Source organism: Camelus bactrianus, chromosome 5, assembly GCF_048773025.1.
Source record: "Camelus bactrianus isolate YW-2024 breed Bactrian camel chromosome 5, ASM4877302v1, whole genome shotgun sequence".
Taxonomy (NCBI): Eukaryota; Metazoa; Chordata; class Mammalia; order Artiodactyla; family Camelidae; genus Camelus; species Camelus bactrianus.
The window spans coordinates 85,434,144-85,461,105 of NC_133543.1; the positions used below are offsets into that span (position 1 = coordinate 85,434,144).

Here is a 26,962-nt window from a genome sequence, read left to right on the forward strand (position 1 = left end):
GAGAACAAGAGAAAGATCTTGTTCCTGAGGAAGATCAAGGAAAGCCTCAGGAGGAGGGAGCCTTTGGACCGTGTCTTGAAACGTAGGAGCCATGTTGGGGAGTGGGAGAAAAGCACCCTGAGGGGAGGGAACAACATAAACCAAGACACAGAGACCTCCCTCCCCCAGGGAACAGCCAGTAGCACATGTGCCTGAAACAAGAGTGACTGGGTAAGGGGAGGAGGCAAGATACAAGACTGTGAAAGGAGGTTACAGACAAAAGAGGAAGGGTCTAATAAGTGGTTTGGACTTTACCCTTCATTCAATGGGGAGCCATTGAAGTCTTTTAGAGCAGATAAAATGTGATCAAATTCGTCTTTTTAAGTAGTCACTCTGGCAGCGTTGTGGAGGATGAATTGGGGGGTTGATGTAGAGCTTGGAAAAAATGAAAGCCAAGTCTCCTATAGCATTTTCCAGGTGAGAAAGAAGGAGGTCTGGGCCAAGCGGTGAAGGAATGGCAGGTATTTAAGCAGTCTTTCTGATAGACAAGCGGTGGACTTGGAGATTTATTGGACATGGATGTTGAAGGAAAGGGATGTAGGCTGATTCCCAGGTTTCTAGCTTGTGTCTGCACTAGAGGGATGTTCCTGCCATCCAACATGGGAGGGGCTGTTGAGCGAGGAAGTGACGGTAGGAGTGCTGAGTCATTTGCTTTCGGTCACGTTGTGCTTGCAGCTGGGGATGTGCAGTAGGGAGCTGGAAATGCAGATCCAGATCTCGGGGATTTATGACACCTGAAAACAGAGGCTAGGAGGTGTCCGAGGATTTGATAAATGTCCAGGGATTCCTAGTGAGTGGTGATGTCTTCGTCATCTTGCAGTCCTGGGTTTTATCATGGTACCTGAAATGAATAAATGTCACTTGATTATTTTAAAGCCAGAGAGAGAGAGAGAAGGGCAAAACCTGGAAAAAAAACACCAGATTCTGAGGACAAGCAGAATGAGACTGAGCCCGCAAGGGGCAGAGGGAGAGGAGTGGGACTGGTACTGCAAAATGCAAGTAAGAAGAATTCCAAGAAAGGAGAAGGCGTGGAAACTTTAGAACCCAGGGAGGAAGAGAATTTGGCAACTAGGGTTGTTTTTTCCTTCAATAGGGAGATGAATATGGAAACTAGTTTGGAAATGATTGATGGGAGGATGAGAGGTAAAGTAATAGGAAAGGAAAATTCAGGCGCCACTTCTAGTGAATTCAGACTTAGAGAGGAGGATAAAAGGGTTGGAGGTTGAGGGCAGGACTTCTGGGTTGGGTGGATGGCTGGTTTTAAAGAATGAAGTAGACCAGAGTGTGGTTTATGGGCAAAGGGAAAAGCCCTGGTGGACAAAGAGAGGCCAGAGATGAAAGTCAGTGGATTATGAGAGGATCGGCTAAAGAGAAGAGGTGGTAGAATGACTTTGGAAGGAAGACTCACAGCTAATCCTTGAAAACAGGAGGGAAGAAGAAAGCAAAAACAAGGAAGCTCTCCTTAAAAATCAGCTTCTAGGATTATGGTTATTTCTTGGTTACATGTCATGAATTTCTCCAGAAGTGCCTAATAAGACACATGGCACTTGCTCTAATTGACGTTGAAAAGCCAGAAGTCTGGGTTTCAGTTCTACTTGGCATAGGCCAAAAAGAGGCTTTTATTGGAAGCTCTTATTTTCAGGTTTTTATTTTGGTCTATTTCAGCCCTGAGTTAACAACTGAAAATACTGTATCAGACAAAAAGGGATATAAAAGGAAAAGGCATGCCATTTCACCATTAACTCAGCCTTGCAGGAAACACTGCCTCTCAACAGCTGCAGTAAACAGCACTGAAGCCCCTAACCGAAACTCGTCACCTCCCAGTTAGGCTGGACCGATTAGGCACCACTGACATTCCCCACAACAATGGAGTTCAAAACTGCACAACTGGCCTCACAGACAGTAAAAAATGAATTGTTCTCTCTTCACATCTCAGTCCTCTTCCTGAATGAGATCCCTGTAGAAAGGCAAGAATTCTGGTCTTTGGTCTTCACAGCTTCAGTTTTATACAGTCTGCTCAATGAGGGCTTACTTCAACCACAATTTTATTTTTGATTTATATTTTTTGAGCATTCTTGCTAAGCATGCACTCTACTGCTGAGCTATACCCATCTCCCCCACTAACCACAATTTTAAATGGCAGAGAAGCTTAGGATTATTAACTGTCATTAAATTTCCTGCTCTAATTTCATAATAACTATTCTTCATCCTTTTCTCCAAGTACTAACCTTATCCTGAAAAGATACTAGATCGGAGGTTCTGTGTAACTGAAACTTTGGTTTGGATATTATCTAGAGGAGGAAGAAATAAAAAGAATTCATTTCTCCTAAACCATTTTCCCTTGTAATTCTGTGAAGTTTGGATGAATGGTGTATATAACCTCCCCCTACCCACCCCCAACACGTATACTTTATAAAGTTCTGCAAATGGCAAGGGACAAATCACACGAGTGCCACATGCCTTTGGCTGAAAGAGCAAAGCCCAGTTCTTAACACAAACGTGTACTTCAGTCTCTGTTGTTCCCCATGGATGTGTTTCCTGGCTTCCTGGCTACAGTGCCCTAAGCCCTGCGTCATCCTGCGTCAGGATTCCTCTGCCATCTGCCATCCACCTCTGCGCTCCGTGCATGTCCTGTGTCCACAAGTCTCCCTGGATTCATCTTCATCTCTTATTAAGCTTCTATTCCAGATTCTTTATCTTCCCCTTCTAGATAAAAGATGCTCTGGAATAAGCCAGAGCATTTTAGATAGAAAATATTGCCAAAAGAAATCTCAAAATTGGGTCTCACCCTAATCTTTCTAGGTCATATATTGTGACAAGGTTATTGGCTAACAACACAGGAGATGTTACCCTTTAATGCAGAAAACGTTTTCAGAAGCTGAACTGTTCAAATGCACCAACTCAACTTTTCGTTCTGACTCCATTGTACCAATCACTCTCTTAAAAAAATTTCACTTCAGACTCAATCCTAACTCCTTATCTTTCCTTACAAACCAGTTCCTTATTTTATTTCTAACAAAATTTTTTCTTCATATAATTAATATATGCTAATTTCTTGATATTCATAAAACACAGATCAAAGGCAATGAAAACTCCGAGTCAGAAATAATTCCTATTAACATTTTGAACTTTATAATCCTTCCAGTCTTTTTCTTTACACTCACATAAATAAACACACATACACACACACACATATATCATCCTGCATTGCTTTTTTCAAATGGAATTTATATATTTTTCCTTTTCATTTGATAATAGATCATAAATAACTTTCACATCATTTAATATTATTTTTTCGTTAATAAAATTTTTAAATTTCTAAATATAAATGCTTGCTGCAACCAGTGAAACTATGCAAAGATGCATAAAAGTGCAGGCGTATGCATGCATGCACACACACACACACACACACACACACACACACACACACACACACACACATTTATGCTACCCACCTGAGGTAGCCGAGTATCTTGATTTGTAAACATCCAGACCTTTCTCCATCTTTATACAAACTTTCATGCACACAGAGATTCTTGTTTGTTTTCACAAAATGGAATCTTGCTCTACACATTATTATGAAAGCAACTTTTCTTACACAGTGTATCATGGACATTCCTCCAGGTCAATAAGTCAAGGTCTAATTAATCATTTTAAAGACCTGCATTAAGATAACATAGTGCAGATGTACTGTGATTAGTCAATCCTTGTCGTATAGACAGATATTCAGTTATTTCCAGATTTTTTGCCTTATGTACATGCTTTACTTTCTATAATATAGGTGCTCATAAAGAAGATTGTTAGTCAAAGGCTTATACATTTCTAATTTTTAAATATTTTAGAAGTTTTTGTCAAATTCCTTTGCAAAGATATCTAACAAGTTCCAATCTCATCAGCAGTGAAGGGCAGTGCGTGTTCTTGCTTCCTTGCCAGCACTGAACGTTACAGCACCTTTCCATTTTTTCCATTCTGCTGGGTGAAAAATGGTATCTGCTTCTTACTTTCATTTGCATTTCCCTGACTACTAGTGCAGTTTTGCATTTTTTACGTGTGAATAGTCCTCTAAAAAAACATGTTTAAAGGCTAACGTGTTAACATACTATCATTTATTTAATCAATCTCCTACTAGCAAACACAAGTCATACCCAGTTTTTTCAAGTTGTTAGAGATATTGCAATTAAGATCAAGCCACGTGGTTTTGTGTGTCTATTTCCTGAGACTAAATTCCTAGAACTAGAATTCTTGAGTTCAAGGGCATTAGTAAGCAGGGCGATCAAGAGTGTGGGTTCTGAAGTCAGGCTGTTTGGATAGAATTTATCATTTTGTGACTTTAGGCAAATAGTATATTCTTTGCCCCAGTTACTTTTCTGCAAAATAATAATGATAACATGTAACTCACAAGATTGTTGAGAAACTGAACTTATTAGCACAGATAAAGCCCTTGGAATAGGCTGTGCAATTCAGCAAGTGCTGAAGAAGCATTTGCTACTATTATGAACACCTTGAAGGCTTCCAGTGCATATGTAACATGATGTAAAAGTGAAGTTTGACCCTGTCACTTGGAAACAGCAGACTCCAGAACCCACGCTCTCACCCACCACGTTACGAGCACCCACGAACACACTTCCAGTTTTAGGCATTTCATCTGAGAAAGTACACAGACCCACACAAACTAAAGTGCTTGGATCTTAATTGCAATGATGATGTTCTACACCAAAGTTAAGTGCCTGAATAAAATTTCAAAGAATGAAAATAAAGGCTATTCCTCCTCCCTTGGACGACAGGCAAAAAGGGCTGAAAGTTTGGAAGGGGAAGTGGATTTGTGAGGATCAAGTCTTCGGTGGAGCTGAGATGTGGAGCCCCGTCACAGGGGTAGGGGAGGGGTGGGGGTGGGGTGAGCATGGTGACCCTCATCTCAAGCTTAATAGCCTCTTCCTTCACCGTGTTCCCTCTTCCGAGAGGCCAGAAGATGCAGTTAACAAGCACAAAGAGACGAACAGAATGTGATAAGGTGATCAAAACCATTGTCGGAAAGATGGGTGGCCCATCACCCACTGGCCTCGGCAGGGAGAAGGGGAGGAAAAGTCTGACCTCTGAATGAAGACTGAAGTTTGATTAATAGCTTGCACATAGTTTTCATTTCTGAATCGAGCCAGTGTTTGTGACTTTGATCACCAGCCAATCTGTTCCATATGAGTAAGTGGAAAAGTCAGGGGGCCGGCCAAGTTTTCAGCCAGTGACGGGGCAAGATTCCACCACTGAATAAATTTTCATGGGGTGATAGGAGACACAAATAAAGAACTCATCACGCTTGTTGAATGTAAAGGCTGCATCCAATAAAACACTGTCTTCCAGAAAACTTGTCTCCAACGAGCAGTGTATGAGAGTCTGTTTTCCCCTCATCAGAAAACCTTGTGATCTATAATTTGGTTTCCCAAACGGACTTGAATTGTGTAAAGAGAACGAACAGAGTGGCCGACACAGATTTATTGCTTGGCAAGTATAGTTCTAATAGTAAATACATAAATTGGCATTTTAATGGATTAGCCCATCTCTCGTGAGATGAGTTTATGTGAATCAGGGCTGTGAAGTGAAATCCCTTTCGGAGTGGACAGCTCGAGTTCCCACACGCCCATCTGAGGACCAGACCTGGGTCTCCCGGCCCAGCAGCACCGGGGGCCCTCCGGGAAGCCAGCTGGCTGCCAGCCTGCCTCTCTTCAGCACCATTTAAACAGCAACAGGCAGAACAGCAGGCTTTGAGGAGTGAGGACATGAAATGGCCTCCGGGGACCAAGAAACTGGATGCTCCCAGACTGAGAGACCCGGTGTCTAATTGCGAAGCAGCTAATCGTAGAGCATCTATTTGAGAGGGAGCGTTTGAACAAGAAGCGGAAATAACCCTGACTCCATTCAGCACAGAATGAGACCTGGGTCTCTCCGTGAACAGCTCCTGCCGACGAAAATAGCAGGTCTGCGGGGCTGTGTAAAGGTGCTGGCGGTGGGGCGTGTGCACATTACCGTGACAGGCAAACACAACATCGGGAAAACACTTAATCTGCCAGTTTATCCCCAGAAGGACTCACAACCAGAGTGAGTGGGAGAGCTGCATTCTTCTTCATTTAGGAACGAGCCACCGCTAATGCTGTGTTCTCCCAGTTCATAGACCAAATACCTGCTCGCGCTAAAACTGCCACATATTATAAACCTCACCGAGGAAGTGAATCCATCACGTTCGTGCTCCCTGAAGAATAGCTTTTCCCTGGAGTACATAACCCATTACTGCATATCTCGCAGAAATCAAATGCAGACCCTGCATCTTCCACCACAGAACAAATCAGTTTTGCAGGGAAAAAAAATGCACAAATCATGACATTTTATATTTCTTTAGCTCTAAGGCTTTTATTTCATTATGGTTATTATTTTGTTCTTTTTCTTTGTTTTAAAGCAGCAGATCCTCTGGCATCTCTACCCGTGGATTTGAGCCAGAGCTAAGGAAGGGATGTCCTTCTCACCTTGGTCTTCGGGCGCAGAGTCAAGGCTGGTATCGAGGCCAGCTCTGGACTGCAATGGGAAGTAGCTGGAGGGACCCAGAAATCCCTTTTATTTATCTGGGACACTTTCCTGGCTCCCTCTCCCTTTCATACAGGTTCCTGACTTCATACCTCTTATCAGAGGAGTAATCTCTGCTGTGTCACTAACACTAGACTTGTTGCTCTCTGGGTTCAGGGATTTATTATCCACCACCGTATCCCCATGCCCAACACGGGCCTTGGCACATGGGGAGCCGTGATTGTATATTAGGTGAAACAATCTATATGTGGGAGGTGGGGAGGGTGAAGCTCAGGTGGCAGAGCATATGCCTAGCAAGCACAAGGTCCTGGGTTCAATCCCCAGTACCTCCTTTAAAAACAAATAAATAAATCTAAGTAACTCCTCCACCCAACACACACACACAAAATCTGTATGTGAATGAAAGAATGAGCTGAGAATATTTAAAGAGGACTGAAAAAAAGAACCCAAGATTGATTCTAATGCTGGACTTTGAAGAAACTAATACTTGTTGAATGCCTTCTGGGTATCAGTGATAGGCAAGGCACATGAAATCTCACTTAATTCCCACACCTCTCAAATCATACCACCGGCTCAGCAGTTACTGTGTATATCTGGGCTTGCCTCTGCCAGCACAAGTGGCTGCTAGAAACTGAGTTATTTTCCTAAGATGTTTAGAAACACAAAGTAGTGGTGGCTTTAAGAAAAAAAGATCTCAGTGGTTTCTTGAGCTTGCCTCTTTCCTGTGTTCTCTCTCATCAACATGCCCAGCCAGATCGATTGATTCATCCATCTATTTATCTATCCATTTTTTTTAAAGTAAGTTGTGTAGGAAAGGTGGGAAGACTGAAATGTCATGTTTTATCAGGGAAAACTTTTACACACTTAGAGATTATTTTAAACATATATAGGGGCTTGGCTCACAACATTGACCTCTGGCTTTAAATTTGGTACACCAGAAATTGACACATTGTAAACTGACTATACTTCAGTAAAAAATAGAAAGAAAGAAAGAAAGAAAAAGAAAGAAAAAGAAAGAAAGAAAGAAAGAAAGAAAGAAAGAAAGAAAGAAAGAAAGAAAGAAAGAAAGAAAGAAAGAAAGAAAGGAAGGAAGGAAGGAAGGAAGGAAGGAAGGAAGGAAGGAAAGAAAAGAAAATCATATTTCACCCCCCAAAATAAAACAAGTACATAAATAAATATATTTGGAAAGATGAGAGATGGTTAGAATCAGGAAACTGACACGGTGCAGCGTAACCTCTGAGGAGACACCAGTACCCCACATTTCTGCATTGCTTTGGGGGCATTGCTAGGAATGGCACACAAAACTGACATCATCTTAAGAATGGGCTTAAGCCAGGGTGATCCTATTGTGTTGATGTAGCCCCAGAACTACACAACCTTGGTTTTCTCTTTCTCTTAAAGCTAGAGTTAAGGGAGAAGGGATTACCCCAGCTTCCTGTTGGTTAACTTGTAGATAAACAAGAGTTTGTAGTGCTTTACTTCAAGAAACAAACAGTGTCAGATGCATCTGAAGGCCCAGTTGGCCTGGTGCGGTCCTTTCTCAGGCCAGGTTTTGTCAGAGGGACATCATGAGATCATTTCCAACTTTCCAACCCCTAAAAAGACATATTTACATTCCAGAAAAGTAGTTTTTCTTCTAACATCTCTTCCATTTTACATCCAGGGCACAACAATGTTCAGCATGACCAACCATTTCAGTCTGTACTGAAGAACTCCTTGCACGCCTGGCTGAGAGGCCAAGGCCTGTCATTGGAACATCCGAGATAAACCATTATCCTTAACTTTTATGCTTCTAGGCCAAAGCATAGCTGAGCCTTGCTCATTTCAGCTGAAGAAAGAGAACTAAATGGATATAAGAACTCTTTTTAAATACTTGTTTTCAAGGGAATCACCCAAACTTGCCTACTGTATCAGTCTATGAGTAATCAGTCAGCCATTTTAATGATATCAAAACTCATGGTCAAGTGAATTTTAGATAATCCCCAAAGTAATTGTTTAAACACACAGTAATGTCAGCTTTTAAGTTGGGGTTCTTAGGAGAGCTTAGAGGGCCATGCAATAAGAATTTTAATCTGTCTGTTCAGATGGCAATGGACCAGTGGGGGCTTTCCTCCTTGAAACTGACATTATCCCTCTTACTGGTATTGCACAGACACCTGGAGATTCATTAGACACTGTCTCCATATCTGCCTCAACTACCCATGGCAGAAAACCTGACCATCCCCATAACTTCCATGCTATTTTTTAAATGCTACATTAAGATTTGATCCCTATTTAAGCTTTTTATCCCCTTCTCCATCTAGTCTTTAGAACACGAACTCATAGGGACATACATAGCTTTTTAAATCTTCCTGGATTTTCCCTGCTGAATGTCCATTTTGTATATTTTACACACATTCAACAGCAGAGGCGATGGTCCCCCATTCCTCGGGGGCTCAGCAGTTTACACTGGAAAAGGCCACAGACCTCGTTAAGCACACCCCTCTGATTCCATTAGTCCAAGAAATAATTATATATCCACTCAGGTATTGTTGAGATCACTGGAAAGAAAAATGTGGTAAATATTTTGGTTTGAGCATTTTTTGACTGTAGCCATTTATAAGCAACTTAGTTCTACTGGCAGGAGAATTACAGATTTCTGCGCTATGAGCAGCAGTGGGCTGGGGCACAAGTAAAAACCTTTAACCGTTGTCTCCCTTTTGTCAGGGGAAAAGAGGGCTTTCAGAAACCCACAGGCATCTTCTTGGTGGGCTACGTGGACTTTCTTTATGCAGATGGGCTTTCTCGCTCTAAATCTACGGGAAGCTTCTGTTTCCTAAATCTTGCCTGGCCACCAGTGTTTCACTCGTTCTGGGCCCCACACAGCTTCTCATAAAATATTTTGCTTCTAAGTGAGTTGTGAAAATGGGACTTACAAAATGACGACAGAAATATTGCTTTTAAAACCCCTCCAGAAGCTTCACGGTAACAAAATAGAATATACGAGGGAAAAAATGCCCAGCTGGAGCTACAAAGTTGTAAGGGAATAAGCTGGTTTCTTCTTACAGGATGCAGCCAAAAAGACTCATTAAAGGCCATAATCTACTTGTATAATCTCTTTTGTTAATATTAAGGTTTAAGGTTCTGATAGAAATTATATATATTATAAGATACAACATTAATTCTAGTCACTTAATATTAGATTAAAATAAAGAAATACTAAAAAACGGTTAAGAAGGAAATCAAGAACGTTTTTCTTATGAAATTTTAATCAAGAGAGAGGGTATAGCTCAGTGGTTAGAGTATATGTTTAGCATGCATGAGGTCCTAGGTTCAATCCCCAGCACCTCCATTTAAAAAAATATATTTAAAAAAACAAAACAAAACAGAGTGAGACAGAATGACAAGAAGACATCCCAAATATGCAAAGCCTTGGAAAATATATTCTTCATGCACTATTTCTGAAGTCATTATTAAGAATGTATTTTAGCAAAACACAAAAGCAAATCCAATTAAGGAGGAAACCCGAGATCCAACAAACAGGGAAAGCAGCCAAGCAGCGCACTACAAAGAAAGCCCACAGGGACAGATGTGGAGCAGACCCACAGGGAGTCGACACGGCCCCACCCAGTAGCTAGTATGGGCTATGTTCTAGAGATGTGACCAACGAGGCCCATTTCCTTCTAACAATCAGAATAAGAAGCAGCAAGCAAAACCTTTAAAGAAAGAAAAAAAAAAAACCACTTACATGAAAATTGTGGTCCAGATGCAATTAAACCAAACATGGTGTGATTCTGAGCATCTTAGAGAAGAGAATCCATGTGACCTTAATGATCCAAGAATCCCCCTTAAAAGACTCAAGGTTAGTCATAGAGGATTCCCGACCAACCGACCGTACACTGCTCAGTTCTCTGGTAAATACTCTTTATGTAATTGTATCACGAGAGCTTTTATTTACAGTCGCAGGACAGAATGTAAAATACTGACCTCGAGGACATAAAAATGAAGGTTGAACCAGCCAAAACCGCAAAATTTCTGGGAAGGAGAGATACAGGAATACATAGGGAGATAATTTCTGCTTCTTACCTAATGCGCGTCAAGAGCTACCAAGGAGAGATTTAAGTGCCCTCTTCAGTTACAAAGGCAACAAGTACAGAGGAACCTCCCACTAATAAATATTCCCACTTGACCTGACGTTTGAAGTCTGTCATTTACTTCAGGTTCATATTATCCTAGGGAAAAAACGCATTCTATCCCTCTTGAGAACACATTTCTCCCTCCGGGTTAGGACTCCTCTGATTTTAAGAAGCTCCTCCTGATTGTACAGACAGCGCACGTTTAGGAAGCGCTGTTGATCTCTTACCGCTTGTGACAAGCACCAGTGCTGGGACATAAAACAGAGCACACAAACAGCAATCACAGTCTCTCACTGTCAGAATCCTGCTATTTGGCTGGGAAATCTCCACCCAACTCCCTCCCCAAGCATACTGTGGTCCAACTCCACGCCATCGTTTAAAGCCCGTTTCGGCCAGTGCCTGATACTCCCAACTGCAGGCGATAGATGGTCTGACGTAATGGAAAGATCATGGATTTATGTGATCAAACTGGGTTCATATTTTGCCTCTGTCTTACTTCTCTGAAACATCAGGCAAGTTACTTAATCTACCCCTACTTTAGCCCCCCCCCCCCCATCTGTAAAACAGAGGCATTGGTATCCCGCGGACAAGTCTGTATTCATGATCAAATGAAATAACCTGCAGGCGTTTAGTAAAGTGCTTGGCATGTAGCTGGTGTCAGGAAATGTTAACAATTTAGCTTCCTCCCCTCATAGATCAGACTCATTGTGTTCAATATGAAGTGTTCTCAATATACTTGTTCTTCTTTTTACCTCCTTTTAAACATCTGTGGTCATTGGTAGAACTTTTAAGAAATGTTCTTTCATGTCTGAGTTTCCACAGCTCTATGACCAGAACGCTAATTGAACAAAGGAGAGTCATGCTAGTTCAGCATCTCCCGGGCTAGCCCAGAAGCTGGATTGCTGCTGCCACCTGGTGGTTACAAGGGGAATTTGAGGCAGCATTTCACAGACACTTAAGAGCTAAGGTCCAAATGGCCAAAGGGCCGCCCCTCCCCCACTCCCACTCTGTTAAGAGGGAGCTTGGTGAAGGTGAAAAGCCTCTGTTTATTTTCTAAACAGTGTCTGAAAAGGGAGATGCTTACCAGTCTGTTTCCATCTTTTAGATTACAAATCAATGTCAAGACTGACCATGGGTAACTATGTAAAGTTGGCAAAGACTGACTGAGAACCTGAGATTCTTTCCTAGTCCCCTTCCCCAGACTTTTTTGGTTTCTCTGGTCCTCATGGCATATGCCGTGTTGTTCTTCCTCAAATCAAAATCCGTTCAGAAAAATAATTCTGACTAAAATATCCACTTTGAGGTATAAGTGGTTAACCAGGTTTAATGTGCCTTCTCCCCCTGCAAGGTTTGCATTTTTTGTTGCTGGTTTTCAATAGAGGCATTACCTGTACATGGTACAGATGACAAAAGTTCCTCCCCCTCTGCCAAACCACGCAGTCCCATTCTGCAGAGGCGTGTTTACCTGTATCCTTCCAGAGATTTTCCGCCCGTACGTACACATACAAATATCGCTTCTTCTTCTTCTTAAAAGGCAAATGCTGTCTAAGCTATTCTGCATCTTGCTCTTTTCACCTCAGGTACCTTGGAGATTATGTCATGGTATCTGCACTTTAACAGGAATTAGAACTGTCTTCCTAGGGCAAAAAGAGCAACTCTGTCTTTGTACAAGTTGAGGGATCGTCAGGCTGGGAGAGCAGTACGTCTCCGACCTTAGTGAGGATGTGAATCACCTGCGGGGCTGGTAAGCTCAGTGCAGCCCTGTTTCTGATTCAGTAGGACCGGGGTGGGGGGGGGGGCTGGGGGGGTGGCATGTTTAATGAGGAACGTGGCTGATCCTAACACGGACTCTGTAACCACACTTTGAGAATTACCGCTTAAAGGTAGACGTTCTCAGACTTGGTTACATGTTAAAAAATCACCTGGGAAACTTCTTGTTAAAAAAATTCCGATTATAAGTAGCTTGGTCTGGACTGGTTCCCAAGTGAATCTGTCATGTAGCCAGGGTTGAGGTTTAATGTAATGATTCTCAAACTTGGCAGCTTATTGGAATCACTTGGAAAGTATTTTAAAAAATACTGATGCCTGGGTCACACCCCCAGAGCTAATAATGTAATTGGTCTGGGGTGTGTCTGGCTTGTGGGCTGTGAGCTTTTAGCGCTCTCCAGGTGATTCAAATGTGTAACCACAGTTGAGAAAACCTGGTTTAAGAACGTGCGTACTGAGAATTCCAAAATCACAACAGGTGAGGCTGGTGGATCAAAGAATGTGTTTGTCTCAGGCACCACGATTCTGCTAGAAGTGGGAAAGCAGGGGTAAAGCTAGCATGTGTCCCCCTCTCTTCTTCTTTGGTTATAAACAGTTTGTGCTCTTCAGTAAATATTTGTTCAATCAGAACTCTGTTTTCTGTCACAAGTATGGTAGGAGGACAGTATGACAACTAACTGTCCATCCTTGAATAAGATCAGTTAAATGGTATAAACCTGGAGAGAAGACCAAACTCCCTACTTCTACCCCAAACCAGATTCAGGCTGCTTGAGCAATCTCTGGTCTGACACAGTACTCCCTTATCAGAGAAACCTAGCCTCCAAGATCTTTTCCAAGACATTCCACACACAGGTATTAGTGTAACTGCATTGCTTCCACGAATCAGTAGCATTTTCTGATTCCTCTGGGCAATGATAATTTGGCAACATTTTGATTGGAGGAAACATCTCTGAAACTCTTCAGTGATGAGGCTTCACTGAAAGCAGTTTCCGTATTTAGCTGCATCAGCCCTTTTCTACGAAGACCACCCTGGAGCTGAAGATAGAGCCAGTTTTCTATTTCCAGCTTCAAAAATAAGTTGAGAGTTTTCCAATGACCTCTCTGGATGGCAGACAGATTCCTTTTTTGTTTTTAACTTGTTGGGGCATAAGAACCAGGAGAGCACTGTTAACATTTCTCTGGCTGTACATTTTGGCAAGATACCAGCTTCAGCTGTTTAATTTACAGCAATATGGCTGCGGGCAAGTCAGCCTAATGAGGGAAACTAAAGATTTAGAGTTAAATATTAAATTTCTCTTCGTCTTTATTTCTTGCTGCTCCAACCAATAAACAACATGCCTCTGGGATATTCTGGCATGAGTGTATCTAGCTTGTGGTGCCTTCTGTAAGGCCAGAAAGATGCTGAACTCTGAATTACACAGGGAGTGGCTGCAGCATTCATTTCCTCTTTATTTCATGTTGGTGGTATAACCTCTCCTGGTGGCGAATGTGATATATCAATAGGGTTCATATTGGAAGTAGCCTGGTCTAGGTTTCCCATTACAGTATAATAGTAAGCCTTTCTCTCTGGGGAGTTTACTGCAAACTGGGGCACTGGGTAAGCAGACCAGCAAGGATGCAGAAGGTGCTATGGTGAAGGCTCGTCCTGATTTGTGGATCTCGCCGTTTAAATCCAACCTCAGGCATGGGTACAATAGCCCCACCCCCACCCCCACCATCCAAGGTTTCATTTCCCATGGTTTTCAGTTACCCAACGTCAACCTCAGTCTGAAAATATTAAATAGACAATTCCAGAGATAAACAATAAGTTTTAAATTGCACACTGTAGTGAGAAACATGATGAAATCTCATGCCTTCCAGCTCCATCCCGCCCGGGGTTGTGAATCGTCCCTTTGTCCAGCGTATCCCATTAGTCGCTTAGTAGCCATCTCGGCTGTCAGATCGACTGTCACAGCACCACAGTGCTAGTGTTCATGTCGCCCTTATTTTATTTAATTATGTCCCCAAAGCACAAGAGTAGGGATGCTGGCAATTCGGATATGCCAAAGAGAAGTCGTAAAGTGCTTCTCTCAAGTGAAAAAGTGAGCATTCTGGACTTAAAAATAAAATAAAAAAAATCGTATGCTGAGGGTGCTAAGATCTACAGTAAGAATGAATCTTCTATCGTGAAATTGTGAAGAAGAGAAAAATTCATGCTAGTTTTGCTGTCGTATCTCAATCTGCAAGTTACTGCCACAGTGAGTGATAAGTGCTTAGTTAAGATGGAAAAGGAATTAAATTTGTACGAGGCGTTTTGAGAGAGACTGCATTCATATAATTTTTATTACAATATATTATAATCATTCTATTTTATTATCAGTTCTTGTTAATATCTTACTGTCCCTATCTTACAAATTAAACTTTATCATAGGTCTTTATCATGTCTATAACAGTATTGTCAGGAGGAAGAGAGTTCCCTTTACCCTTCTAGGTTCTTCTGGCTGGTCTAAGAATTAAATTGACGTGAGACAGATTTACAGGAGAAAATCCAACAAAATGTAGTAACATGTATACATGGAAGAGACCCAGAAGAACTGAGTAACTCGCCAAAATGTCAGAAACCTTCACCTTAAATATCATCTTCAGCTAAAGACGAAAGAGGATGTTGGGGATACAGGTTTGGGACCTGAAAGGTAAGGAAAGCAACTGGCAACATTCGCTGGCCCATGCGGAGACAGTGGGACACAGAGAGGAATGTTCACAAATCGAGGTTGCTGGGAGCCTCCTTGTCTACCCAGCCTGGTTCCTACTATCGTTACCTCTGCTGGTAGCTCTATTCCTGCAATGGGTCCTCTATCTACATGCTTTAGGCAGTTAGGGGGGAAGGTCAAAGTTTCTTCCTGAGTTTTTGTGCCTTGATTATTTTCGGCTTGAAATAATTCACGTGCCAAAGAGACATGCCGCCCCCCTGCAGTATATGCCGGGTTCGGTACTAACCACAGATTCAGGTATCCACTGGGGGCCTTGGAATTCACCTCCTGGGTTTAAGGGGGGACTAGTGTCTGGGCCAGCACGACAATCCAGGAAGGTGGGTAACAGGCCCGCCTCCTTCTTACCCATTCTGTCACTGCAGCACCATAAACTGAACCCTGCCCTCAACAGGCTGGTGAAACAACTCTCTGTAACAGTTCCCAATGAATTGGAAACTCAAAAGTTTTCTTCTCCAGGTTCTGTCCTGTGCCTCTTCTGTTCTCACTCCATCCTCTCCCAGGTCACCTCCCCTCCTGTTGTTTCTGCTCCTGCCCACGTGTCCATGACTTCAGCATCCCCGGTTCCAACCTTTCCCAAGTCCCAGGACCACGAGTCCAGCTGGGTCCACATCCCACCGAACTGCAAACGCGACCGAATTGATTGCACCACTTTGTCCATCTACCCAGTTCCTTCTTGTGCCATCACCTTCTCCATCAGGAAACTTCTCCCTGGCTTGTCATACCAGCCCTGCCGCCACAGGAACTGCTTCCAGATCCGTCTTCTCTATCTCTGCTTCTACCTTCTAGCCCTATGCTTTATTGTTCCTCACTTGGGCGATTCCTGTAACTTTCTACCTGGTTCTCCTTCATTCCAGGATTTTTCTCCTTCTGTTTTCCAGAATGCTTTTTAAATCTCTTCCTAAAATAAAATATGTCCAATTCCTTTGACTTATCACTGCTGACAGAATAGGCATTGGAGACCCTTCAGTAAGGCACAGATTTACCAACAACACAGTTTAAACCCAGTATTTTCACATCATTTGCTCATGCTTTTTTTGTGTCAAACTTTCCATTACCCGAAACAGCATTCCATGTTTTCATTAAAAGAACATTTACGAAGCATCTGCTATGTCACAGGCTCCGAGCTGTTGCCAGGAATACAACATCTTTGTCAACTGCCCTTAATCCTGGTCCCATCGTGCATTTTTTTTTATCTATCTATATAATCAGACTCAACTCTTTTGATAATAAAGTGAAATGTGAATAAAATAACTAAATCTGTAAAATCTATTGAATTCGTTGGACACCCTGTGGTCCAATGCCTTGGTGCCCTTGCACATGCTGCTCTCATTTCCCAAAGTACCCTTTACCCAGAGCTAACCTCCATTCCTGGCCTTTCACCTCCACTCACTTCCCATCCACCTGGCAGATTCCTACGTGGAGGACCAGAGTCAGGCCATGGATAGCAGCTGAGAAGAAGGGCTGTACTAGCCAACGTCACTGAGCATGTGTCACCCATCAGGTCCTGTGTTGGGTGTACTCAAGGCTTTGTCTCACTGCACCCTCCCAAAAACCCTCAGATTTTCACTGTATTCTCGTTTTACAAATTAGGAAATTGAGGCTGAGAGGCTGAGTGGTTTTCCACACGGTTTAATCCCAACACTGGCACTTAATGCCAACCCTGGACTGCCTCCCACTCATAGCAGGTGACAAGTAACCTGAATGCAAAAGTCTATTTGTGCTGTGAATGCAAACAAATAAAGCATGCAGGAGAGAGACTGGTAAGATATACCGCACAGTGGTTGCATGGGGCCGTGGGAACACTGAGCACCTCACCTCTACCCCAGCAGCTGAAAATGCAGCTGCTTGCCTGTCAACACTGCTCCGTTCCCTCTCCTCCAAGAAAGGTGGCCAACTCTGTGTTCCTGTAACACTTTCCACACATCTCTGCTATAACAGCTATCGCATTATGTGATTTTTCTCTTTACTTTGTTTTGCCTGACAGGTTGAGCTCCCCAAAAGAAGAGATGTTTTTTCACATCTTTCAACCATCAGTGCTGAGCAGAGAACCTAGCACGTGAAGAGTGCCTAGTGGTTATTTGATGAATGAATGAATGGTGTCTATTCTAGGCTCTGTGGGCCTATGCTGTCTCTCACAACTGCTCAACCCTGCCTTTGTAATACAAAAGCAGCCACAAACAATACATAACTGAGTAATCATGGGTGTGTTCTAATGACACTTTATTTGTGGACAATAAAATTTGAATTTCACCTAATTTTCCATGTCAAGAGATGTTATTCTTCCTTTGACTTTTCTCCCCCCAACCATTTAAAAGCCATTGTTAGAGCAAATTGGGTAAGAACAAGAAGCAGCCGAGTTTGGTCCACAGGCCATGGTTTGCTAGCACCTGTTCTGAACCCTTCAAACTACCCACCACCGTTCTCAGCCTGGGTGCTGTCTCCACTGTCCCACCTGGAAGGCCAGGGGTGAGGTGAGGTTACAGGATATTTGCCATGCCAGTGCACCAAGACATCTCTGCTGAAACCCGAACAGAAGGGTCTTTCAGAGATACCCCACTCAACGGCATAAAGCAGCCTAAGTCTCACACAAAGTCCTGGTGTTTTATTCATAACAAAGTTATTAGTGAGTCTCTCAGGGAGAGGAGTTGAAAGGTTTGAGAACAGGGTTGCTACTTAAAATTGGGAGGGATGGACAGACCGTGAACGGTTGTCTGCAAAATATGCAGACGTGTGCGTTCAGGAAGGCAGGAGGACCCGTCAAAGAGCCACCATCCGAATGCAGTATGTGTGCCAGATAGCTTTTGATCTGTTACAAATAAAGGAATTTTAAATTCCCAAACAAAGCAAAACTCCAGAGGATAGTGCCGGGTAATGGGATTATAGCACTGAAAACAGGTCAACGGAAAGACACCTGCCTTTTAAATCGACACAAATAGCTCAGAAGTGCTGGGCTGCTGCCGCTCTTAACCTAGAAGCAGGTCTGAAGCTCGGTAGAAGGCCAAAAAACTTGTCTTTTCTGTTGAAGACAGGTATTTGTTACTCCTTGAGTATCTCTCAGAGAGGGTACTCAGGGGATTTGCCAGACTTCAAAGCAGGGGAAAGAAAAACACTTGGCGATAATGCACTCTGGCGTGTGTATAAATATGTCAGCTGCCCCGTGTCTCCGGGAGTCATCTCACACTCACTAGGGTCCTGAAAAGTTGAAGACAGTGAACACTAACATTTTAGGAGCGTTTAGCACATGGTGTACCAGCCACAGCGAGCTGCCACCAGCTGAGTGGTGGGACTGGCTTTTGACTTCCCTGTGCCTCAGTGTATTCATTTGTAATGGAAAGTGGTTGCCTGAGACCGTGAGGTTCTTTTCTGCTCTGCGATTCTGGGATCATAATATATATATTCCCATATGTGTGTAACCTGAATTTCACCAGATCTCACCAGTGCTGGGATATGAAATGAACACCGTATGACTTAGGTGGTATTCTGGCCCCAAACCCTTAACCTAGATCTAATCATGAGGAAATAATCAGATAAATTCCAGTTGTGAGATAGTCTACAAAACAACGGGCTTGCACTCTCCAAAAATGCCACCATGCGGAAGAAGAAAGTTTACAAATTTAAAAATAAGTCACAGGGACTGTTCCAGACCAAAAGAGACTAAAGAGACATGATAACATACAACTATTAGGATACTTGGGTTAATTTGACTAGGGACCCTATATATTAGTTTAAAATATGTGTAATATATAATATAATTATGTATTAGTTAAAATGTATGCAATATATAATATAATTATAAAATATATGCAATATATAATATAATAATAATTACATTATTGCATCATATATAATAGTGATATTGTGGTTATGTAGGAGAGTGTCCTTGTTCTTAGAAAATACAAGCTGAAATATTTAGGGGTAAAGTGTCATGGGTGTCTGTAACTTACTTTCAAATGGTTCAGGAAAAACAAGTGTGTGTGTCTGTGTGTGTGTATTTATAGAGAGAGAATAAAACAAATGTGGCAAAATGTCAGCAGCTGGTAAGCCTAGAGGAGGGTATAAAAGCTTTTTTTAGACTATTCTATTGACTTTTCCGTGGGTCTGAAATTTTCCAAAGTTAAAAGTTGGGGGATTAAAAAACATGTGTCAGACTTGCTACCAGGGCCAGTGTCATGGAAGACGGGAAGAAACTGAGGGAAGACAGGCAAGCCAGGGTCCGGGGAGCTGGGGGGGGGGGAGGAAAGCACCGCTTCCTTTGGGGGAGGTTGACGTCTTGGGCACCTACACGGAGAACGAGATCTTGGAGGGAGGCCGGGCTAGACAGATAAGAAGGCCAGAGAAAGATGCTCCCAAGTCCCACTCTTTGTAGCGATGGGACGAGGAAAGAGGGCTCCCTGGGACCTGAGGATACCTAACAGAGAAAGACAGCCACATTTCCAGGGCTGCCAGAGTGATCCCCCACAGAGCAAAGGACTCAGCACTCTGGAAAATACCGGTAAGAACTTCTTAAAGCTACCGGCGGTGTCATACTTGGAGCAATTGGGGTATCACCTTAAAGAGCTGGGAAGCTGTGGTACAAGCCTCCTGTTACGAGATGCATGGGTCCTAGGGATAGAATGTACAACTTTGTGACTACAGCTAGCACTGTGGTAGGGTGTATTTGAACGTTGCTAAGAGGGTAGATTCTAAAAGTTCCCACCATAAGGGAAAAATATTTTGTAACTACATGAGGTGATGGATGTTAACTAAACTTACTGTGGTCACCATTTCACAATACACGTATATCAAGTCATTATGCTGTATACCTTAAACTTACACAGTGCTGTATGTCAGTAATAGCTCAAAAAACTGGAGAGGGAAAAAAAAGGGTTAGGGTATTGTTCCAAGTATGTAGAGAAAATCTGGACAAGTTTGACCAGGAAAGTCCAGAAAGTCATCGTAGCACATTTAAAGCACCCCTGGGTTCATCTGGAGGTGATGGGGTTACTGAGAGGGGAGACTTGGGGGAGTAGCTGGTTAGGAAGACAAGCAGCCTGTTAAGACAGAAATAAGTAGGGTCCAGGCCTGCTTGGATGGTGGCCCTGTGGGAACCCTGCCACGCAGGATTCTCCACCTCAGCCTGGCAAGTGAAACAGCAGAGCTTTGGGCAGACACAACAGTCCTTGCCTTTATCTGTCGCTCGGGGGCTTCCCTGAGAAGTGCCTTGGAGACAGTCTGAATCTAAAGACCTACAGCAGTGGTTCTCTCACATTAAATGAGCACTGGAATCACCTGGAGGGCTTGTTCTAGCCCAGATTGGTGGGCCCCACCCAAGAGCTTCCAATTCACTAGGTGAGGGGGAGGGGGGCCCAAGGACTTGCATACTTAACACAATCCCACGTGGTGCTGATACTGCCAGTCCCTGGACCGCACTTTGAGAACTCCTGACACAACGCAGAGCAAAGGAGATGAGGGAGCATCCCAGCAGCCAGGGCGCGAGCCCTGTGCACGGCGGAGGAAGGAAAAGGGACCATCTTCCCAAGCAGCTAAAGAACAGGTCAAATGTTAAAACCTCAGCTGAATTTTTTTAAATGTTGTAGGAGGGCAATGGAGCAACAAGGGCGGGTGCTCCCTTGCTGCAGAAAGAGACAGAAACATTGCTGGCGGGGTGGGATTGAAAAGTGGAGGGAGACGGCCTGGGGAGGAGCAGCCTGATGGGGGCCCAAGGGCCCTGGAGGCCTGGACTCCGGTTCAGGAACCTGCTGACAGCAAGCCTCCTACAGACACCAATGGAAAAGGAGGCGGATTCCCAGGCCTGAGTATGCCCACCTCCCTTGGCCAAGGAGTCCGATCCCCTGAAGCCCCACGGCCCGCTTCCTAAGGCCTTTCCTGAGCCCCGTACCAGGTAAACACCAGCTAAACAGCAGACGGGCAAACTAAGACCTTACTGGCTGAGCTCACTATTTTCATTAAAACAAGAGCTACCATTTATTCAATGCTTAATTTAATGGGACCCGCATCATCATTCCATGAACTGCATTTTTAAAAAGTTTTACAGGGAGATAATTAGGTTTATTTTTTTTTTAATGGAGGTACTGGGGATTGAACCCAGGACCTCATCTTGCTACACACAGACTCTACCACCGAGCTACACCCACCCCCATGAATAGCACTCTGACACTGGAATTACAGATAAGCAACTGGACACTTGGACAGGGTGAGAATCTTGCCCGAGGTCACATAGCAAGTATGAACTTAGATAATTGGTGCTTCCCCACTTTTCCTTCTGGAGAAGTTCCATCTAGGAACCTGGACTGGACGTACGGTGTTGGGGTGGGGAGGAATGACAGGCAGGAGGGAGAACAAACAGCTGCCTTTGCAAAACGGAAGCTTTAGCGCTCCTGCAAACCTGGCTGCTCCTTCTGAAACCTCCCTGTGAGAAGGTCGCACACCCAGGAACTGACCTAACTACATCCTGTGCTTCGGAGTTAGGAATCCCTCACAATGTAAAGCAGATAAAGAAGAATGCCTGACTCTCACATTCCCCTTAAGACCTGCTGCCCAACCAACAAGACTGGGTTTTCAGTCCAAGCCTGTATGCGGCACACAATGCCCATCGCTGGACCCCAAGGACAGAGCCGGCTGGGGACCCTGCGAAGGGAAGGACACTGGAGCATCACTTGTGGATCTTAACCGAGGGGCTGAGGGTGTGTTTTGGTTGGGAGAGGTGGGCAGGCATCACAAACAGGAAGAAAAGCCTGCAGCCTGGGCTTAAAGAGCTTTGATCTGTTTGTAAAGCTGGTGAAAAACCGGCTCCATGGGAGCCAAAGCCAAATCCGATACTGTAAGGGAGCGTTTGCTAGAGAGCAGCTTCCCTCCCGGGGACACATTTGCATAAGGTGTAACATTGCTAAACATCTGAAAGAGATAAAAGCTGGGAATCTTATGACTTAACTGCGACTCACACTAATGCCCTAAGCCAAGTGTAAAACTGGAATAATATCTTCAGCCTCTGCTGTTACCCCAAGTATTGCCACAGTGAGAACTTGTCCTCCTTAGACCTTAGGTCACTATGAGCAAAAGGAAAGACATATTTATACATCAACTCTGAAAGGAAAATTTACTTCTTTTATGCTGTTTTTGATAGAAAATCAAGCAGGAATGCATGCCAGCTTTTTTCAAGTCAATGATATCTCATTTTAAATTCTTACCTTCTAAATTACTGGTTTCTTCTCAGGGCACCATTGTTCCTGGGGAAATAATGGGAAAATACTGAATAACTGTAAGGGTTAATATCAATTTTTCTAACAAGGCATTGGGGTGCTTACCCACCAATGGGACCCTTTGGCTCTTCCCAGACCGTCTCAAAAAAGAAATGTCATGAGAAGGTGTTTCACCTGTTACGCCGAGTTGCAGGGGTAACAAGCCATCTCAAGAGAACTAGGAAGAAACTGCTGGCCACTTAACATTCAGTGAAAAGCAATAGGTAATAAGCTCAAAATGTAAAGCAAGTTTGATATTTTGTGTTCTACTTCAGCACCGTCTGCTGTATTTAGTTTCATGGTTAAGACCTATGTGATGAGTCTGTATAGTTTTATTCTTGCAAGTTTCTATTTAGTCTATCAGGTGATCACACACAGTGTGAGAATTGGAAGCAGGTGGTGGGCCCCAAATTGCTGCAAAAATGGCATCAAACCCATGAGGGAAGTGGCAGAAGGAGAGTGTCATGAAAAAGAAGACCTAAAATCATCGTACTAAGGAGCACAACCCATTAGAAAGAGATTGTTGCTTCTTAAATATTTTGTTTGCAGTTGCAGGGCAAAAATAGGTAGGCTGAGCTACACATGGTTCTTAAAGCCATTGGTTAACTCACTGCATTCAAATCTTCAGTCGTTCAGTTAAGATAGAGCTTAGAGATCACTGGTGGCATTTCCATTGGGAGTGGAGGGGGTACCTTCCATTCCCCAGCAATGCCAGACCCTGGTGCCCTTCAGTTATTGCTCCCAAGAAGTGACAGATCTGTGAGAGCTTGGGAGGACCTTGTGCCCCAACTATGCTTAGACTTTCAGGAGCAGCTCTGTTCTCTGCTGTCCCCTACTTGGCCATTCTGTGGGCCTCCAGCCTGCCAGAAGGGCTGGGAATTATAATTCAAATGAGGAAATAGGAAGCCCATTGGGCAACAGATCTACATTTGTTTACTGCTCAGCATTACCTGTGAAAAGGCAGATAGTTTTCATCAGTCTTTCCCGAGGCAAAATGGCGCAATTGGATGTCACTGCTCTCCCTACAGATGAGCCAGGATGTGGCCCTTTGCACCTTGTCCTCTGCTGAGAAAGGACATCCCCCTCGCTGAGGGCCACATGTTGTTCACACCATCTATCCACGCCTGTGCCTTCCTGGGTCAACTTAAAACATCGCCTCTGCCCAGGCTCCTTGCTGCTGTTCATTTTTGTTTGCCATGCAGCACAAAGTTGGATAACATGTGCTTCTCGGTCGTGTGGTCCCATGCAGATCAGTGCTAAGCAGCCCTTCCCATCTGAAAGTTCAGTTGCTTTTCAGGAACACAGCGTGGGTGAATCCCTTTGCAAGCCTAACTTGCAAAACTACTCAAGAGACTAGAAACGACATCGTTAACAGGCCCAAGTCCCGTGCATGTCTACTTCTTGGGCACCTCAGTCTCTAATAGTTCATCCTTTGGTCTTTGTACCACATTACCTTCTGGGCTTTCAAAGACTGACATAATTAAAATTAAATCCCTGAGAAATTAATGTGTATTTAATAATGTTTGTGGAGTAGCTATAATGTACCAGGTAGAAGCATGGACCCTACATACAAGGACTCCATAGGGAAAAAATAATAAACAAAAACACACAGTAATGTTTAAGTGTCATAAGAGAGCACAGGAGACATGAGCTGTGTGGCACTGTCCCGGCTCTCTGAGGCAGGCAGATATAATGACACCTCATCTCTTAGATTTACTGAAGAGATAAAAGAAGAACCTAGTTTGTATTTAATAGAATAATTGTTTTGGTCCCATTGTTCCCACCACCTCTCCCACCCCAAAACTGTGATAGAACTGTGGTGACTGTAGTACACCCAGATGGGATTAAACATTTAAAATCCCCAAGAGAAGACTGATTACTTGGTCTTGCCACACTGGGTACCAGAATGTGTACAGCCATTGTCAACTGGAGTCTATCTGCCCAAGACGTTGATTCAAGGAGGTAAGATTAAGTGTCAATTATGGAACCCACACTATGGGTAAGGACCATATACAGGTAACTAATGTGCAACCACCTACAGCAATTTATAAATAACATAGCTTAGAGAACTATCATTGCATGAAATTCCATTTTCCTTTCACCAGGAATCACTGGACCCTTACCAGGTGTGACTAAGGAAACTGTCCCTACTCTGATATGGCCTAGACATTCTTTTTTGTTCTTTCACCACCAGGATCCACAGATCATCTTCTACGTGCTGCTTTAGACCCAGGCACGAGGGTCCTGCCTTGGACTCCGCACTTTACAAAAGCCCATCCTTCCCTCCCCACGGGGCACAGGTGGTTCCCCTGTCAGTATCCAGGCCCCTGGAATTCCCTGCTCAAATAGCCCCGAGCTGACTTCAAACTGTGTATATTTCTTTCCTGGGTTGCGCTCTCCAGGGTGGGACCTTGTTAATGGTGTGTACAACCCCAGTGCCAGTGGTGTGCTCAACAGGTGCCTGTTGGCAGGGGATATGTCCGGAACTTGGACACTCAAGCTGGCCATGTGTGTACAGCAGGCTCTTGCTACGTGGGATGGATCCTGGGTGATCAGAAAAGGAGGTAGGTCATAGGTCTGAGGACAACGAGGTGTCTCGACTTGAACCTGACCTTCCAGGTCTTTATGAAATTATATTTACCAAAGTAAGGCGCTAAAGTGTTTTACTTACCAACTTGTAAACCTGCTTAACAGTTTAAAAATATTTAGACATACAGTATGTGAGCTTCCCATTACGTACTCTTGTCCCCAACCCTACAAATGTTAGCGGGGAGCCTGCTGCTCTGTGAAGGAAATGATTATTTCCTTGTATCAGATCCCTCGTTACTAACTGCAGAACATGCTCTGTGTCTGCGCTGCTCACAGTTCGGATTTTGTGTATAGTCTTTATCAACTGCATTTGCTCCCTCTAATACCCCTCATAAGCATCTGCTGCTTATCACTTACTGTGGCTTTTTATATGTTCAGGGGCTTAGAGCTTAGAGTTTAGTCTCTTTCTTGGTCCCTTCTATTTTCTACTGAGTCTTTTTAGTGGGAAATGCAGTTTCCAAGTTGAGTCTGAGCCTCTAAAGTCATGGGAGCATATTCCAGTGTTGTTATTGAATGCCCACGTTGGCTTCACAGTGACACCGCTGCATGACCTACTCCGGCCTTCAGCTGCCCACGTGCTTTGGGATGGCAGAGGAAGCCCTGTCTGCCTGTGCCTGGGGATCCAGAAAGAAGGGAGAATTTAAGCTGAGACTCACAGGAATTTCTTTCTATGATGGGAAATGCTATTATTATATCTCAAATTTATGGCGCATTAGGTGGATTAATTATAAGCACAAAAGCAGAAAACTCACGTCCATACCTGTACTAGGGAACACTCACATATAGCCAAAGATTTTAATCCATGGTGCAGTGTTGAAAGTCCTCTCCGAGTGCTGATTCCTACACAGCAGACAGAGTGGGATTACTAATCGATAAAGCACTGAGAAAAAAAGCGAGAAAAGATTTGATTCTAGCAATACCCTCATGGCTGTGTGGTACTCTTGGTGATAAAGATAATTCACTAAGAGATTAAATTAGAGAGAAGATAATTGTGGGACAGGATTATGGTGGCATTCACAAATTTTGCACCTCCCAGTCCCTGCATAACCCAGAAAGATGATAGTCGTTTCCAAATTTGTATGCAAATTTTTCCTCTGGTAGAAGTATCTGAAAGCAAAATTGGTCCATTGAGTTAATCACTAAACAGGGCACTTCAGTGTGCTCTAGTTCTGACATCTAATCAGCTGTACAGCTGCATTTAAATACTGAAGACTTAAAGGATTTTGGCTTCTGAAGCAAGGGATTTTCTAGATAATCTTGCCTATGAGGTCCTTGACTTGTGCAGTCGAATGCTGCCAACTGTGATCTGCAGGAAATTACAGTGTAGTACTTACATATCTGTTTTTCCCCTGTGTATACTGTTGGGAGTTTTGCGTTATAATTAGCATTTGCTAGTGAAAAGCTCATTTCTCAATTATGCTCTTGACTTGATAGAAACCACATTTGCACACCCTCTCCTCCCCTCTGCAGTTCACTCCAGCACCGAGCAAGGCGCCGGGTGGTAGGCAGCCCCGCAGCCCTTAAACCAGGTCAGGAGGTTGCGCTCAAAACCTTCCTGGGATGCAGCTCAGGCCAAGATTTTGCTTCTTCTGTGAATGAAAGGAATCTAACAGAGCAGAAACCAAAATTTAAAATTATGCTGAAATAAAAATGCTCCAGGGTTACCACGATGTGGAGTGTGCAGAAGAGGAGTCAGTAGGATGGGGAAATCCGCTTCCACTAAACAAGCCTGAAACAAGGAACTGAGGGTAGGGGGTAAAAAAAAATTTTTTTTTCAATAAATTAAAAAAAAAAAAAGAAAGAAAGAAAAAAAGAAACACTGAAACATTGCTTTCTGTGCCCCCTGCCGGATTGCTGATAATTATGCTTGTTGGACTATTTAGTATAATTAGTC

The 26,962-nt window shown here is 43.5% G+C and overlaps 1 long non-coding RNA gene across 3 annotated transcripts in view; it reads right to left on the minus strand.

Annotated features, from left to right (window-relative positions):
- Positions 1-531: 531 nt before the first annotated feature.
- The window catches only part of LOC123615011 (uncharacterized), a 52,137-nt gene continuing 25,706 nt past the window's right edge, over positions 532-26,962 (minus strand). For all 3 annotated transcript variants that reach the window (XR_012507152.1, XR_006722540.2, XR_012507153.1), the window contains 3 exons: positions 25,829-25,908; positions 22,429-22,467; positions 532-880 (listed from right to left, as the gene is read on the minus strand). This is a non-coding gene — a long non-coding RNA (uncharacterized LOC123615011). The remainder of the gene's footprint in view (positions 881-22,428; positions 22,468-25,828; positions 25,909-26,962) is intronic.